The 18,930-nt window shown below is 40.0% G+C and overlaps 1 protein-coding gene across 4 annotated transcripts in view; it reads right to left on the bottom strand.

The window, feature by feature from the left end:
- Window positions 1–15,851, bottom strand: part of LOC106587529 (SRY-box transcription factor 6) — a 194,768-nt gene extending 178,917 nt beyond the window's left edge. For 2 of the 4 annotated variants that reach the window (XM_045689255.2, XM_082957837.1), the window contains exons 1-2: window positions 14,473–14,841; window positions 12,681–12,789 (exon numbers count right to left, since the gene is read on the bottom strand). The gene's annotated coding sequence lies outside the window, so the exon portion shown is untranslated. Of the gene's footprint in view, window positions 1–12,680; window positions 12,790–14,472; window positions 14,842–15,489 lie in introns of those variants that run through there. The other 2 variants (XM_045689258.2, XM_045689256.2) reach the window with 2 other exon arrangements.
- Between the last annotated feature and the right edge of the window lie 3,079 nt (window positions 15,852–18,930).

Raw genomic sequence — 18,930 nt, 5'->3', positions numbered from 1 at the left:
ATCGACGTGATGCAAGAAAAACACTTTTGGGGATATATTTTCTGTGGATGTAAAGTAAACACTGATCCATTAGCAAGACTATACCCAGAGTTATAATAAGAGCAACACACTCTCATCATACTGTTGATTCCATCTCATCATACTGTTGATTCCATCTCATCCTACTGTTGATTCCATCTCATCATACTGTTGATTCCATCTCATCATACTGTTGATTCCATCTCATTATACTGTTGATTCCATCTCATCATACTGTTGATTCCATCTCATCAGAGGAAAATGAAGAATAAACATTAGTTCTCCAGATAAAACATATAATACCCCTGACATATAAATAATGTGGACATGATGTGACTTCTGAAAGCTCCCAGTTGGCAAGTATGCACCTAGGGCAGTATCTGTTTAGGCTAAGGGAATTCCACATCTGTAACATTCCATATTTATTTAAGATTTATATATTTTTCCTGGGAGCACGTGTGCATGAATGTGTGTGAGTGTGTGCCTTTGTGTGTGTGTGTGTGTGTGTTGTTTGCCACAACAATCCCCTCAAGGTGGTTTGAGCAGGCTGTGACCTAACAGTAAAATGTTGGAAATTGGAAAAATGACTTCTCTTTCTTGAATAGCTGGGAGATAAGGAGCCGTTAGCAATAAAGTCAGAGAAGTGTAAGCTTATTATGAATACCTCTCAGAGCGCAAAAGCATGTACTGTTGAAATCAAAGAGAGTAATAGGCAGGTTAGCCAACCGTCATTTTAAGGATGAAGTCAGTTGTGAAATTGTAAAATCGCAAGGTTTTGCTGTCCATATCATACCCTCAAAGCACTCCCAGAAATGATTTATAAATTGCGGTTATCACATCTGAAAGTGTTCGAAGTATGCAGGTTGAAAAGAAAAAAGAAACCAATACTAATCTCCCCATTGAATAAAACTGCTAATAATAAGGCCACTTATCTCTTTGCTTAAACAGTGCATACTTTGAAGTTCACAAGAATGTGTGATTCTTAGCTAGTTCCCCTAGCAGCTCGGCGCAGACCTGGCTTTGCTGCACATTCCTGACGGTTTCATGTTCAATTGGCTGTGAAAGTCCACTGCATTACTCCTGCATGCCGGGCTGATAGCATACCAAAACAAGCTTCAAACCTAGTACCTCCTTTCCTTTTTTTGTAATCACAGGGCAACGTACAAGGCCTGTAAGAGCACTAAATCAGCTTTACGGATTCTTCCACGTAGGGAAAGCTAGGGCTCCTTTTGCATACTTTCCAAAAGAGAGCCAGGCAGTAGGAACCAGGAACCTGGAAGGTTACCATTACCAGGGCACCACATATCTGTACATGCATTTTCTGCCCAATAGCTAAAGCTGAAAAGCCCCCAGATGAGCTCTGCCGTAAAGATGATATCATAGCATGTGGTTACACAGCAGTCAGTCAGCCAGCCAGGCAGTCAGGTTTCTGCACCAGCCAGCGCTCATCCCCCCCCCCCCCCCACAGCCGTTATTGCTCGTCTCCGCTCTGAATATTCATCCATTTTCCACATCGTCCTCAACTATCCTAATCACAGTCACTTCCCCTTTAATCACAGGGCTGTAATTAGGCCCTAATAAACCATTTTGCCGTCCTCTTGGAGCAGCTCTGTGTCACTCACATATCAAACCATGAAATACTATATTAAAGGCTGTCAACCTCAAAGGAAAGCTCCTCGGGCTGCATAGATACAGAGACTGGAGGTACACCCTCTTACACTAATTTAAATTATCGAGAGCTCCAACATGTGACGCTGGCTACGCCATGCCTGAAACCGAGCTAGGCCAGGCAAAAGCGATGACTATTCCAGACTAAGGTTCTTCTGGTTTCTTATGATGTCGGTAATTGTTTAAACCTGAGTGGATATGGCAGAAGGACTTTCTCTGCCTGCCAAGACAAAAAGTGCTCTGTAGCACTTTTATCCTCCGTTTCGTTTCTCCCTTTCTAATTCAGTCCAACACAGGCTTCAAGGAAAGCCTCAGTGATTCCATGTTCATCTTGGAGAGCCAGCATTGGGGACGATCACTGACCACGTTGATCATGATGATGGTTTAATTAGAAGCCTCTACTCTAGGCTGGCCGCAGCCCAAACTCCTCCACCTTGCAGATGGTGACCAATAAATGTAGCTTCACCGAGGAAGAGGAGGAACATCCCTCCCCTGCTTACCATCAGCCCCACCCCTAACCAAGGACATAAAGCGTTCCTCTACTGTGATATTCAACCCAGGGTCTGGCGTGGTGTGTGTGTGTGTGTCTGTGTGTTCCACCAACGCTATTCACATTCAGGCACAAAGCTCTCTCCCCGTCTCTCTCTCTAAACTGGTATAAGAGCGACCACTCCTGCTTCCATATGAGAAGGGCTTAATGATAGCAGGTTTGTTCCAGTGTAATAATGGTGTTTATTAGGTAGCCGCAATTCAATTGACCACTACAAACTTGCTTTCACTGTGAGGAGAGATGTAAATGATTGGTTATTTACAGGAGAAACCCTCCGGCCTCTGGGGTTGAATAAGTTCAACACTGTCATACTTTCAGTTTGTGTCTCAGTAAAGTCATGCATGTGTTTGTCCTTAACATCAGTAAGCTGGTGGTGGCCCTCCACAGCCCATACAGTCTAGTGTGACTAATCCTCAGCCAGGACACCCCGTCCCCTCGTTTCCCCTCCTCGCCTTCCCTTCCCCTTGTGCAACCTTCTCGTCAGCCACCCTCCCCATCCCTCCAGCAGTCTGGGTTTTCCTCAGAGTGAGCACTATATCTGTGTGTATGGACAAGTGCAGTGAAAGCTAACAGACACATTAGTCACTTCACTCTGTTTCACTGCCCAACTCCATTCTGTTTTTACATTGGTAGTTTGGAGTAAAAATTGCCTCTTTGAGCATGTCCTAAACAAACTGACTGCTCTGAAAGCAAACGTTTTTTTCCCCACTTAAAATAGTTTTGTTTCTAAAGAAAGTTTTTTTTCCCCTGACTCACTAATGAGAGAGTGGATGAGTTTTAATTCAATTTCGATTTGTTTTCCACTTGGGTCGAAGCAAAATGTTCATATTTTCCGACATAGTGTTTATACTGTGCTGTGGTTAATATGTGCTGGCAGAGAGAGAGAGAATAATATGACAGCTCCTGCCCCTGCTATGCCAAATGACTGGTGAGGCAGTAGGACTTTGTCATGTGGAACACATTTCTAGGATATTTATTTATATACTGTATTGACACAAACTCTCCATTCTAGAGAGGCCCCAAGTAGATAAGCTGTAGCTCTGAGAGAGATGGACTCAGTAGAGGGCTCAACCAATCACAGCTCCCTATACTGATGAGCAACACAAAAACATTTCTAGCACTCAGCTTTAAACTGTGAGTACTCACTCAAGTAGCCAAATACAGTTTTTTTATACAGCCTACTGTTAAAGGAGGGTTGACCAGCATTGTCCTTCTCAAAACAACTCCAGTTCAATCTGCTCCAGTAGCAGGAGACTCAGTTCAGTCCACTTCCACAGTATCAGAGAGGTCTGGGGCGACACAGAGTACATTACCTTAGACGAACACTAACATCATTATCTGCTGAGTCCTCACAATGAGGAATGTTCAGACAAGCTGCTCTCAGCCTCCGTCTCTCGTCTCCTCACCACTCCACACTACGAGGGCCTCTCTTTCTCTGTCCCTCTCTTCTCTATCTGCCTCTCTCTCTCTTGCTCCCTCTCCCCCTCTTTCTTTCTGAACATAGATATGAGTAAATTATATATGATGCAATACCTACATTCTAATTTTCTCAGAGAAAGTGAAAGAGAGAGAGAGAGCTTGTGGTTGAGTCTGCTGAAGCCATTTTCTCATGACGCACATCGAGGGCAAAGCCCTGTAAAAAATCCAAGTCGGTGTAAATAATCATGGAAGAAGGAAACAAAAGACCTGGGTTTGTACCAGGGCAGACATTTTGGTTCATCAGAACGTCATCCACAAGAGCCACAAGAGCCCCCCCTTTTGTCACTTTCATTTATTTTTGGTATTATGCATTCCCGGTTTCCACACAAAAAGTGTAGGGAATCTTGACTTTGGCTCAATACATCCCAGTTTTTCCAAATAATTTCCCAGGAAATTTTTTGCCACATTGCCTATTCCATATGTGAGCAACTAATAAGTACTAGACCTTGCCACTAGGTCCAGATCTATGGGTCTCTGGGTCTAGGAAAAAGTTAGCATCTATCCATAGAAAAAGAGATACTGTAAAAGACCTGAGAGATTGTACGAACCATTCTCAGTAAGCTTTTTCCAATGTATTATCTAAAAGATGGAGAATGGAGATAATGCATGCGCTGATGTCTCAGATTTCTGGGGACTTATTAATATCGCGTAGAAACTATTCTAAAATACTACTTACGAATGGAATTTAGAATGTTCGTACCCATAGAAAAAGAGTGATTTGTCAAACTATCCTAGAAGCATGATACGCACACCAGTCGGAGATAACCATTGATAAATACCAATTGTTTTCAGCCTCAGTGCTCGTGTACGACCTTGGCTATTTGCATTGCGAAACGCTCCTAATTAACCATATATGGTCAAAATCCTCAAAATATAAAACATGTGGCTAATATATAAGGCCGTACAATTAAAGACAAAGGCGCAATTAAAACAAATATTTTTCAGAGACTTAAATAGAGGTGCCAAAATATTTTATTTGGCTCGCTCAGTTGTGGCTTGACTAGTAAAAATAAAAACATAGCTACAAAGAGAGGACCATTAGGAAAATTCAAGTTGCTTTAGCGATGGCAAATATACTTCAAATGAGTTGGCAACTCACTAAAAATCATTCCATCCTCAACAGTGTGTTCCTGTAGGCATGTAGACCAACACTGCTGTTCTGCAGAATGAACGAGTCATGCGTTCCACCTGGCCACTACATTCAGCAGCATTTTTTTGCGCATTTCATAACCTGTCACCTGCACATTAGTAGTGGAAACATTTTCTGTTCACATAGATTAACTCGTTTTGGGATGGTGTTTTTATGGCGTTGTGGGTGCCGTCTATTGCTCCGTTCGTATTTGTGAACCCATTGATGGCAAAGAAACTCCTCTTGACTTCAACCTGTTGTGCGATGGTGTATGGAAATTGTATGTTACAGTTTGTTTTGCTGATGATTGCATCCAAAACATTGGCTCATCGAGGGATGTGAGATGACGATCGTCAAACTCCCGCTGAAAGGTGCCCATTGCTAAAAACCAGAGGGTTGATAGCACTTTGATGTGCACTGGAATGGCATGCGTTTGCCTTTCTAAAGTAGGCCTTAAATCCTTGCAAAGATCCTAGAGATTGGTTTTTGGAAAAGATATCTATACTTTCTGCAGAACAGTCCTACCTGTCTCTAAAAACATGCTCTCGGAAAAATGAAGCGTGTACCGAATCTTCCAACAGAGCAAGATCAGCCATCTCTAATTTGATTTCCCATTATTTCAGTCTTTAATAGTATTTCAACAATGGTTTTACTTTCACACGTGCCTCTAATTTAACAAATTATTGTACTTTATATGGATTATTAGCGTAACACATGGACTGATGTGTTCAAATGATATATAGCCTGTCAAGATATGTTGCAAATCAAATCAAAGTTTATTTGTCACGTGCGCTGAATACAACAGGTGTAGACCTTACAGTGAAATGCTTACTTACAGGCTCTAACCAATAGTGCAAAAAAGGTATTAGGTGAACAATAGGTAGGTAAAGAAATAAAACAACAGTAGAAAGACAGGCTGTATACAGTAGCGAGGCTATAAAAGTAGAGAGGCTACATACAGACACCGGTTAGTCTGGCTGATTGAGGAATTCACAATGGAAATACAATTAAATCCAAAAAAATAAAAATTACTCTCACAATTTAAAAAATGTTCAACATATATTTCTCCCATTCTACGCTTGGTAAGCAGTTCCCTTATTCCACCACTATGCACTGTGCATACACATGATCATGACGGTTTCTAAATTTACACACACTCTCAATCAAAAGTTCCTATTGATAAATCCCACACTTTGCGTGGAAATGATCCTACGCATGGTTTAGGCACAGATTTGTGCCTATGCATGATTGATAAATGAGGCCCAAGGACTTTATTTTGCATTTACGTAATTCTTCAGTGACACGTGGAGGGGCAAGCTGTTTAATATGGGCTGATACTCCACACAGTCTTCCCCATCAAGCTGCTGTGTGGGGAAGTCAAAGCTCGGGTGTTGCCTTGTAAATCAAGGTGCCAAATCATATCTGATCAATTAGTGACCTCGTGTCATTACTCTGCACAGTAAACATTGTGATCTATCATTTGGTGACAGTTTTGCAATGTATAAAGATGTGGATGGCAGTGGAGGCCCCTAAAAACAAATAGAGCCCCAGTATTGTACAGCATCAGTGGTGCTGAGCGTCATGTGTCAACTAAACTGCTCCCAGCATGCTTTACTCCGGAGCAGAGAGCAGGGAGCAGCGCAGCACAGACACAATCGTGGAGCATATTTTACATCTCATATCTGATGGAGCTGGCAGATATCAGGCTAGCTGTCAGCCTCCAGGAACTGGCTAATGTCTAACCTCAGTGCATTTGCAGTGAACAGGGACCTGCGAAAACAGAAGAGTACCATGCTAACCCCAGCTTCACTGTGGAATACCCACAGGCAGATGCAAGAAGAGGATCAATTATTTTTCAGACCCAAAGAAGCTGAATTATCAAAGATTAAATACAACACGTGTGGTTTTCCATAAAACATGGTTACCTTACTGTATATGCTCTAATGTTAAAGGGATACTTCGGGATTTTGGCAATGAGGCCCTTTATCTACTTCCCCAGAGTCAGATTAACTTGTGGACACCTTTTTTATGTCTCTGTCCAGTATGAGGGAAGTTAGCGGTAGTTTGTTGAGCCAATGCTAACTAGTGTTAGTGCAATGACTAGAAGTCTATGGGTGTCAGCTAGCATGCTACCTCTAACTTCCTTCATACTGGACACAGAGACATAAAAATGCCAAAATCCTGAAGTATCCCTTTAAGTAGTAAAGGCTCATTTCATTTCAATTTCAGCTCATTACGAACCTATGCATAAAATATTTCAAGAGGAAAGGGAATTTCCTATTTCACATTTCCAAGTAAGACTATTCATGGGGCTTACATCATTCCCAGTAAGTTTATCCAGTCGGGTTTTCCTAATTACTAGTGTCACCAATCCTCCTTGTAAATGCTAATATCAATGGACAAAATGCATCCTGAATGTGATACATTCTAATTAGAACAGGGTGACGGGTATACAAAGTTTTCTTCCTGGTACCTCACTCTCACCCAGAGAGCTGCCCATGTTGGTTTCCAGTTTGATATTTCCATAGTGTCCTTTTGTGCTAAGTCCTTGGCAGCGGCCAGCCCAAGGGAAGGCCTGATCCAAACACAATGGGGGGATCACAAGGAAAGGGTTGTTCTGAGGCCTTTGTGTTCGAGCAGCATAGAGGCCCACATCGCAGTAATCTCTCTTCCCTCGTTCTCTCACAAGACCCAACCTCAGATCTTCTCCAATTCAGGAAGGACAGGGACCACAGTACACTGTCGAACAAACCAACAAGGAACTGTTGACCCCGGCCCCGTTTGGAGAAATCTGCAACAAGGTCACTAACTAATAACAAGTCATGTAAATCATGGAACTCAAGAGTGGGGTTTCATGGCCTTTCCACAATAAAGGTTATGAATAAATACTGCCAATGAATACAGTGCATATAGAATATGAAATGTCACTGGCAATGTCAACGGTTGACATGACAATAACGTACACTAAATCATGTCTATTCTGAGGGCTAAAATAAAACAGGCAGCCACACTGAGAGGCTAGATAAAGAAAACTAAACTCTCCACAACAGGAGCGTGGACTGACATTCACATTTGTACAAAATGATAGGTGTATTGAGAGAAGCATGCAGGAGTCGACCGCTTGCACACTGCTCGGGAAAGACGACAACACTCAGCTGCTTCAGTGTACTGTGCTAACTGCGTGCCGAGCAAGGGCTCCGAAAACCACTGCATTTTAATTACAGGCAGCACTGTGGGCCTCTTCGATATGGAAATAGAGCCAGCCGTCTTCACACATGGACTGTGCAAATCTTCATGTGACTCATAGAAACAATGAGCTGTACTAATTCCTCCAGCTGACAGTGCTACTGATTACCGTCCCCTACAGAAACAGCCCTGTGTCAAAAACACACGGCCACCAAGGCCCCTCCAATTAATTCTACATATTGTGTGATTTTTAAAAAGAGAGAATTCAACAGAGGCTGTTGCATTTTGAAGTCTATCTTAATTATGCACAAATATGCTTTGGATTAAAAGAAATTGTCCAATTATTTTGCAGTCCAAACGTGAAAAATATTCAGTGGGTGAGTGAATAAAACAGTTCAAATTGTACCCCTTTGGTGAGTTATGAAATGATATTGTTCATGTGAAGTGATACAATTGCTCAAAATGTACATTGGTTTAGCTTTATTTATACCCGTGTAAAATACTAATGCTCATTTTAAATCAGAATGTTCAAACCCAGTTCCCTACCAAACACTTATAGCTAATGTGATACTAGAGGTCTGGTTGAATCTATAGGGAAATCTCTATCTCTCTGTGGTACTGTACCTTGGTCTTCAACATGTAATGGGATACAGGTGCTGATGGTTTTCAGTTTAAAGAAAAGGATGCACTCAACCTATTTAATTTAATGTAATTGTATGTAGTTCATGTAATCTCACAGCAGAAGTCATCTGGACCCAAGGTTACTAAGAAAACAGTGAAAGCCTTTATAAAGAAACAACCAATTTAGCTTGGACTGCAGCTAAAATACAAACAACTGCAGTGACATGTCTCGATGTGCAGTAGATTCAGAATCCTTATTCTAATCTAAAGCAAGACTGCAATTTGGGAGTGTAGTTAAACACAAGATAAGTATACTGTAGCCTAGCTAATATTCACTTAAAATTCGGGAAAAAAATCTTAAGAATGATGATAACTATGTATGAGGACTTACGCATCTCACCAAGACCATGTGTCTAATCACTAATCTACTGTATCCATCTTCAAGACTTGAAAATCATCTGTGTCTGTACAGATAGCTAGCCTCTGGATGCCCCCATTGTCTGATGCTGATGTCTCACTGAAACCATTGATTTCATCAATATTTCAAGACTCACCCATCACCCATGAGTGGTGAGAATGGTTTGTACTGAGAGGAGTACATTTTCTCTGGGAACAAAACCATTAAATTCCGAGATGGAGACTGGACCCTCTCCAGACTGTCAACGTTGGAAATGAAAAGGTCCAAGAGATGTGTTCACCTCAAGCCAGAAAGGGCATAAAAAGATGTGAGGATTCTTTGAAAGTCATTTTAGGCACGTTTCATTGACATTGCCAGTCTTCACTTCATTTATTAAAACTGCATTCACAGTTTGTTTGTATAATGACAATTAAAATCATTGTGCATTAGTATTTTTTTAATTGTGTCATACAAGAAGATCATAATGGTGCCAGATCTGAAGGTGCCACAACACTTCAATAACGCACGTTGAGAAGTTGAAGCAGAAAAATCAGAGGACTACAAAAGAAAGACTCCTGTAATGAACATGTTGCCATCGGTTTTGATCATTGTTGAAATATTCTGCTTCAAATTAGCTAACACTTATAAAGACAGATGTCACAACATGCGCTGCCACATTTATTATCCCCAGAAATCCTCTCCCTTCTGCTGCCACACGCCCTACCTTTACCAGGCCTGCTGTTGTTTACCTGCTTCTCTCATCTTGTTTATCATTAGGCCTCGGCTGCCACTCCACTCCCCCTCAGACATGGAGAGGAGAGGAGAGGAGAGGAGAGGAGAGGAGAGGAGAGGAGAGGAGAGGAGAGGAGAGGAGAGGAGGAGAGGAGAGGAGAGGAGAGGAGAGGAGAGGAGAGGAGAGGAGAGGAGAGGAGAGGAGAGGAGAGGAGAGGAGAGGAGAGGAGAGGAGAGGAGAGGAGGGGGGACTAGTACCTGAGCAAGCCTCAACTCAACTAGCCCCTGTGCTCTTTCCCTGCCAGCCGGCATCCAAGGAGCAACATCTCTCTCATTATTCATACTGTAACTGCGGTAACTATTACTATCGCACTGACTCATTCAAAATCTCAATTGGAAAAACAAAAAGTTAAAAAAGGAGAGACTTAAGTGAAGATGGCATCTGTCATGGATGACCTGATCCAGTGACCCCCCAGACAGACTATCACAAGCCAAGCACAGCACAGTGTCTGGGGTACAACAAGAAGGAACAGATGTGCACCGTACACACACACACACGCAAATTCACTCGTATCATTTTACCTCATTAACCCATAATCATTTGGCCCAACTTAAATATCTAATATAGCTCAACTTATCAAATTCATAAAGTTGCTGTTAAGTACTACATAATGTAGGCTATTTATAAAGGCAAGTTGTTACATCAAATGTTATTGATCTTGGAAAGTTGTTATTTCTCATGCTATTAGAGCAATAGCAATATGCAAGTCATAATATCATTTTGAGGGCAAAGAATTCAGTTTGGCAAGGGAATTAGCTACGGATAAACCAAGGCCATACAATTAAACCAATTCCATGAACTTTACCTCATGGTTCTAGGATGCAGAACTCTGTCTTAAGCATAATCACTAATGAACCCAGATGAAGCCTTTACTGCAAGGGCTAAAATAATCCACAGACAGAACAACAGTACACTTTCAATACATGTTTCTTATTCTTATTTTCTTATTTCAGTCTTCATTGTCAATTAATATTTCAAACTACTGAAACACAGATATATCCCATTCATATCCATTGTGTCCTATAATAATTGTCTCTGAGGCTATTTTGGAGTGGCACTGATGTAGCAGTTAACAGATCAGACTTAATAAAAGTAACCATTGATGCAAAATGCACATACCAAAAACATACAAGAAAGACATGTGTAAATGTTTTCAAATCATTATAAAATATTTTCAAATGACCAAACCCATTAGTCATCAATGTCAAATACTGTTTCTGCGTACATAGGCCTACATACATTCAACATTCTGTACGTACGGTACATGCATAAATGTGTGCGCACACACACACACACACACACACACACACACACACACACACACAGAGAGAGAGACACACACATACATAGATTACACACATAAATACACACACACACACATAGTAAATAGAGTGATGAACTAAAACATTATGTGATAAGAGTAGTAATGTATTCCACAGTAGATAAGATACCCCTTTGAGACAACAGTCCAAGGACCAGCTCACATCATGTAATTGAAAGGGAACCATTCAAAGTTAATTTAATGCTCCAGTTTTAAATTGACGGAGGACTGTAATGCCTGGTCTTCACCTTGCCTCCTTAGAGAGCACATCAACATTCAATTAAACACACGGTAGGCTACTGACCCTACACCGGTCTACACCCTGCCTCCTTAGAGAGCAAATCAACATTCAATTAAACACACATGGTAGGCTACTGACCCTACACCGGTCTACACCCTGCGCCTCCTTAGAGAGCAAATCAACATTCAATTAAACACACGGTAGGCTACTGACCCTACACCGGTCTACACCCTGCCTCCTTAGAGAGCAAATCAACATTCAATTAAACACACGGTAGGCTACTGACCCTACACCGGTCTACACCCTGCCTCCTTAGAGAGCAAATCAACATTCAATTAAACACACATGGTAGGCTACTGACCCTACACCGGTCTACACCCTGCCTCCTTAGAGAGCAAATCAACATTCAATTAAACACACATGGTAGGCTACTGACCCTACACCGGTCTACACCCTGCCTCCTTAGAGAGCAAATCAACATTCAATTAAACACACGGTAGGCTACTGACCCTACACCGGTCTACACCCTGCCTCCTTAGAGAGCAAATCAACATTCAATTAAACACACGGTAGGCTACTGACCCTACACCGGTCTACACCCTGCCTTCTTAGAGAGCAAATCAACATTCAATTAAACACACATGGTAGGCTACTGACACTACACCTATCTACCCAGCTTCATGAAGCTAATTGCTGTGCATGATATACAAAGCACAAAATAATTGACAAAATATATATACAACATACTCTTTAAACTAGCAATAGCCTGGTATGGAATAAATAACATCCCCATCTGCATGCTGTCTTACTGAGATCTAAAACCACATCATTTCCATAGACTCACTAACTAAAATCAAGCATTGCATATGCTTTGTGCTCACACATATTTTTCAAAATATGATAACTATTGTGGTCAAGTGTATTATAAACTCACATTGCAGGTCTAGATTGCGCTGTCAATAATGACAATATTTCTGCACTGTCTAATCAAAAGCAATACATTTAACGTATGTAACAGTATTAGGCTACTAAATAGGATAACATTTGTTCTAATAATAAAAAATATTGTTATTGTTTTGCTCATCATTCGCGGTCGTTTAATGACAGAAAATGAGTTTCCAATTCCCAAGTTCGTCTCGCAACATGCAACTCTATTGATCTGGGATTGAATGGGGATCTATTTAAACAAGAGAGCCACCGTGAAAGAGCGCCGAGCACAGGCTGTGAAGCATGCGGTTTCGGTATGTCAAAATGCACTTCGAAATCTCTGAACTTACTGGCACCATATGCGTCAGGGAGTCGATATCTTTATGCCGGATCCAGTTCGGAAATGTTTTTCTCTCTCGCAAAACCACAAGTTCCTCTGAAGTCCACGTGCAGACGGTCCTGAAAAATCAAACAGTAGGAAATACATGAAATGTTACAATAGGTGAGATGTACAACCATAAATCTGAATCAAAATGCAAAATATGCACCAAAATGGTTAATAAAACATTTAAATCAACCTTCATCATCGTATTAAAAGTGAAACAAATAATCCAACATTCTGGATAATATAGACCTAATCAATATAACCTTTAATTTCAATAACAGCATTGAGTACTTGACAATCAATGCGCAACACATAGAGCAAGAGGTCAATTTAAAATATTATCTGTAGTCAATGCATGTGTATAAAAACGTTGGTACGTTTCAATTATAAAAATCGATTAGATCTACCATATTATTCATATTATATTGTAATGTTCCTTTCATCCATTTTATTGCAGTGTGCGGTGACTGTAGCCTACGTTTCTTTTATAGTATTTAGAGTGCGTAAAAAATAAACAAAGATGTGCAGAAACGGAGAGAAAAGGGACCTGGCAATCGCGGAGTCATTTTTTATTTCCCTGATAAAATACGAGTTGAAACAACCGTGCAGTGAACCATCAACAGAAATCCTTTGCTCCTCACTAATTTGTTACTGGCAGTGTTAAACTGTCCGTCAGAGGAAAAACTATCTCATATTGAGCAGCCAGACAGTGCCGAGTGTCCCTGTATAGCAATCAGGACAATGTGCTGAATTGGCAGTCTAATTATAAATGTGCCATTTAGACTTCCATTGGGCTCCGGTGCCACCTTACCTTATGAGGGAACTTGCACTCTCAACTAACAGCAACTGTTCAAAAGAAAATACCATTACGAGATCAACTTCACCCGAACAGAGGAACAAGCCGGACGATTGTTCTTCACCCATGCAGCCTCTCACTTAAAATATGATTTTATTATTAGACACCGGGTTATTCTGACAGACTGGACACTATTTGGAAGTAAAATAGGAGAAAAGTGAAGCTTTCTTGAATGAAGGTTTCAGATTCCGTCTACTGGGTGGGCACAGCAATCCTATTGTATTTATTTCAAATGTTAAGAAAAACAAGGAGCATAGGAATATTCCCCGGTAGCGATAGGTCTAGGCTACATTAGGCTATAGAGTCCAGATTTGCAGTGACAGAGATATCCTCTGTATTCCTCCTCTCATACTTTAAGAACTAAGCTATCCATTGTCTGCTTTCTCTGTTTCTATTCAATTGTTATCACTGCTTGTGCAAAAGTTAGAAAAAAAGCTTTATCTGAGACTGCGAGTGTCTCATTTTGGGAAACACCTTGTAAATGATGGGCTATCTTCACACAACAGACAAGTTCACACGAACTGCGTTGCATTTGTCCTCCCACTACCTTGGTATACAATCGTGTTTTTGTCAAAATCTCAAGTACCTTCAAAAGCCATATGTGATATTAAAATAGCAAAATATCTGATTATAGCCTAATATGCGTTAAAAGTTATTGTTAAAAAAAAAAAATAATATGGGGAAACTATATCCAATCTATAACACTTAGAAACAAAAAACTACATCCAATCTATAACACACTTAGAAACAAATAAAATGTCATTATTTAGAATATTTAGCATACAATTAAACCTGTGCATCCAATTATCTGCAATGTATCTATAGCCTGATTCACACCTGTCCATGAAAGGGAAAGACAACAGTGCAAAAGAGACAAAAATAATTACACCAGATAACTTACGTTAGTCCCTAAAACCGTCCGAGAGCAGCGCTTTGTAGGCTTGTAGGGGAAGCCTTGTCCAGGTATATCGTCTCTAAATGGGATAGCCTTTCGAGGAGTAGTTGGATTTAATTTATGGTTTATGCATTCTTTTAAGGTCAATTTGCCTGACCTCCAGCTAAAGTTAAGGCAGAGTGAATTCCCAACCTCCTACAACATAGGAAACAATTACGAATATAAATGTTTTACACTGAATTATAATTCAGGTCGAACGATGAATATAGATTACTTAGAGTTTGGAAGAAAGACAAGTAAATAAACCATATGCTCAAATTCGAAGAAACTTGTAAATCTCGCATCCAGAAAGATCAGGGAGAAAGGAAGGGTATGGAAGGGGACCTAGAGCAATGCGCACGTCATTGTCAATGAATAGTACCGCTCTGTGGACAAAAGTGCAATTGCCTCCCAGTCCCACAGGAGGAAGTTAGCAACACCATAACAAAACACATATAACTTGAAGATTATTTTTAAGAGTTGAATTTCGCGACAAGACTTTGCGGATGCGTAACCAACAATGAAATAAAAAGGGTTGCGCGCAATTCATACAGTCTACTGTAGCTGTATGTTGCTTAAATCAGTAGCCTAACTGCTCATCCAAGTGAAATATAGAGCTGTTGATATCAATACCTCGAGACGCACGATTGAATGTAACTTATAAGTTACAAAAGTATCGTGTGTAGGTAAATAAAACAGGGCTCATTGTTACAGTAGCTATCCAAACCTTTCCAGAGAACGCTTGCGCTTGTCTTTTCACGTACTCTGCTTTCGTTATTGCGTTTACCACGAATCTCGCGATTGAGAAGCAATAAATAATAATGTTATCATATTCCCCTTACAGAAAAACGAGAGAGAAAACCGTTTTAACACCCCTATTGACATCGAATGAGGAGAACTCGGTTACGTACAAAAAAAACAGGCTAAATAACGCAGTTTACATGAAAACACGATACAACATGTTAAAACTAAGCACGTTTTTACCTTGAGATCAGTCGAGAAAAGAGAGATGCCGGTCCTGACGGTATCGTATCCCGAGTCGTGTGTTTCGCGTTATATCACGTTAAAACATAACGATTACTATCTGTAGAGAAAAGGAAAGACAACTAAAGTCTGCTGTGGTTCCCACTGGCTATATGAGGGGATCCCGTTCTTTCTATGAAGTTTAATTGTCAAAACTGCAAGGAGCTTTTGTTGTTATCTATCCTCTTTATCTCCCTCTCTCTCCGAAACAAGAAAAGACGATGCAGAGCTGTCAATCTTGGCAATCAATGCGAGCGGCCATGTCGCAAGTATTCAAAGCATTTCCCGTCGTGCAACATCAGAAAGTGAGTGGCCAGGGCATTGATCTGAGGAAGGCAAAGAGGCAGGACTCCCCCTCCCAGGCCAGACAAGAGATGCGAAAGAGAGAGAGAGAGAGAGAGCGAGAGGGAGAGAGAGTTTAGTGAGTGATTAGACAGAGGGAGATTTTGCTCTTGATTTGATTAAATACAAAAATTATCCGATTATTACACAGCAGCACAATTGAAATTCGACACAACATAATTTGCACTTGAACAAACTCCAATAAGAGTTATTGTCCTATTTACCTGTAAAGTGGACTATTTAAGGAATTCTTTTTTGTATTTTGCCTTACTCTAAATGAATGGAACAATTTTATCAACAGCACATGCCAGAAACGCTCTTCAGAGTTGAAGACAGAAAACGACTCGGTTAGGGGTTAGCTATACTGTACCTATAATATAACACTGCTGGCCTTACTAACAGATCCACTGAAGCTTTGATTTGAAGTGACGTGTAAAGAACTCGAGTGTCACTTTATGACAAACGATATTTGGCATGGGCGATAACAGCCATGTAGTAGGAATACATTGATACATTGTAGCCTATAGCCTATATTGTTAATTTAAGCATTATATAGACTAAGTATAAGTTAATACAGGAAAGCATAAGGCAATTAATAAAGTATTCCCCCCCCCCAAAAAATTGCTATAATTTCAAATATAAGATGATAATCTCTCTCAAATAGGGAGCCAGTCTGTTTCTATTCGTCTGATCTGTATGAAATAATATCAATATCAGCAAGGTTTATGGTGTTAGTTATAACTCAATTATTGACAACCCAATATATCCCTTTTATAAAATAAACCAATAATTTACTGCAAGTCATTGATTATCCCATGGTTTCCTATTCATAAGAAATCATCCTATGATGCATACACATAACATTACAGATCGATGTGCTATTGTCTTTTCAATACACACAATAGATTATAGACTTTGAAGTTTTGTTTTGGTTGACAAAGCCTTCAATGTTAATGCAAACAAACAAAACATGGTATTAATGATTGAAACAACTAGTGCTATGTCAACGTGTTTCAGAAAAGTATTTCAATCGAGAAGCATAAATGTCAAAAATATATTGGCAGCCCACCAGAACACTTACTTATTACTTTACATATAATAGGCTACATTGTCAAATTAAAATGAAGTGCCATTTTTTATATCAAAATAATATTTGGGTCACTAGGCCTACCAAGAAAATGTTTTCCGCCCCCTTGAACATTCAATATAAAATATTTCAAAGGCTTAAATAGAATGCATGGCATTTATTATAGGCTACAATTCCATTGAAATTAGAGGAGTAAAATCACTTCTCAAGAGTTCTACAGTAGCCTGCTATGTATCCTCAAAATCGTAAAAGACAAGAAACAAATACATAGCCTTCATCAATGGGCTGTATAGACCAAACTCTAGCGGACATAATTAACGACATATAGAACAAACATTTTTCAACGGTAGGCTATATAGCTCGATATTAGATGGACAACTGTTCTGAGGAATAATAGTTTAACACCTTTGTCAGCTGTAAAGGTAGGTAGGCTAAAGTGAAGAAAAGTAACGGTCCACCGCGGGGCGATATATAGGCTACAGGTAAGAGGTAAGCTTGCAGCGCACTGAGAGACACTTGAGTTACGCGCTGTCTTCATCTACACTCAACAGATTCAACAATCACTATCACGCACCATCATCAGTTAAAATGAATCCCTTCAACAACAATATGACATAAGGAACAATGCGATAGCTTATTAAAAATGTAAAGGAAAAAGTTTGTAATATACAGCATAGGTGGACAAAAGAATGTACGACAAAACCTTTAACACTCGCCTTCAAGAATAGCAGGACAATGGTTTCATTCATTCAATAGGTAAATAAGACAGTGTTGTACTTACAATGACAGGGACGGAAGCAGTAGGAAATACTGTTTGTTAACTGAAGAGTCACATAGGGATAAAAAGAGGGGAGGAGAAGACGTGGGAACTAGAGAGAGAGAGAGAGAGAGAGGAGAGAGAGAGAGAGAGAGAGAGAGAGAGAGAGAATACAGCCCCTTCACATATCTCATCGCATCTGCTCTGGCTCTTCTGTCTTTCATTTTCACATTTTCACATTCCTTTTGTTCAAGAGAAACTCATATCCACACGTCACATCTTTTTATTATTAATTTGGAGCATTACGTTCAAGACAGCAAACCAAACGCACTGCAAACCTTTCCTCACAATAAGTGCGTTTTCTCCTTTTGTTCTGAAATATAAATGTATAAGTCAAACCAGTTCATCTTCGCTAAGGAAAAAACGAATGCTCACCAAGCTCCCCAAAACACCTGGAGCATAATACTCAGGTATTGTTTCATTTCATATATTTTTAATATTGATAAGTTCTACAGAAACAAAGGAGTGTAAGTCATAGTAATGATGGAGAACACTTGTTTTATTATAAAATGGTCCAAGGAGACTTTGCGTGGATTTTCTACTGGATCTTAAATGAGAACGAAGAAACGCATTGCTCTTTAATGACGATGCAGGCAAGAGTTCCTCAAATTTGAAAAAAAAAAGGATGTTGGCACATTTTGGATTTCTCTCAGAGGTACAAGACTCAAATGTGTTATTTCAATTAGTTAGAATTTCAGTGTGGTTAATGTTAAAGACAATTAAAACATCTTATCTTAGCTGTGTAACTATTCGTAGTCATATTGTACATAGGCCTACACTGTGATGAAATCAAGAGGCCTATTGTATTTTTGATTATGAAAAATTGATGTGTGCGATGCATATTGCTGAGAGCAATGTGTTTTAATGATTAATTAATTAACTAAAGTTCTTACTGACATATATTTCATGTAACCTTTTATATTTTCGTGTTTTATTTATTTAACAGTAGAAAGGTAAGCCAGTGCCTTTCAAAGAGCAGTTAAGCGTACTTGTTAGACGTGACTCATACGCCACCTTTCGGTGACTTTGGGAGTTTCCTCTTGCGCCTCTCGCTCATGTAAATAGGGTTAATTTGTAACACAGAGAGAGGCAAGACATGGTTTGAGGTAGACAAATTAGTTGATGCCGTTTTGAATTAAACTCCAAGCGACTAAAA

Source organism: Salmo salar, chromosome 11 (genome assembly GCF_965601325.2).
Source record: "Salmo salar chromosome 11, fSalSal1, whole genome shotgun sequence".
Classification (NCBI taxonomy): domain Eukaryota; kingdom Metazoa; phylum Chordata; class Actinopteri; order Salmoniformes; family Salmonidae; genus Salmo; species Salmo salar.
Note: the sequence above shows the minus strand (reverse complement) of the source record. Positions and strands in the feature narration are given on the sequence as shown.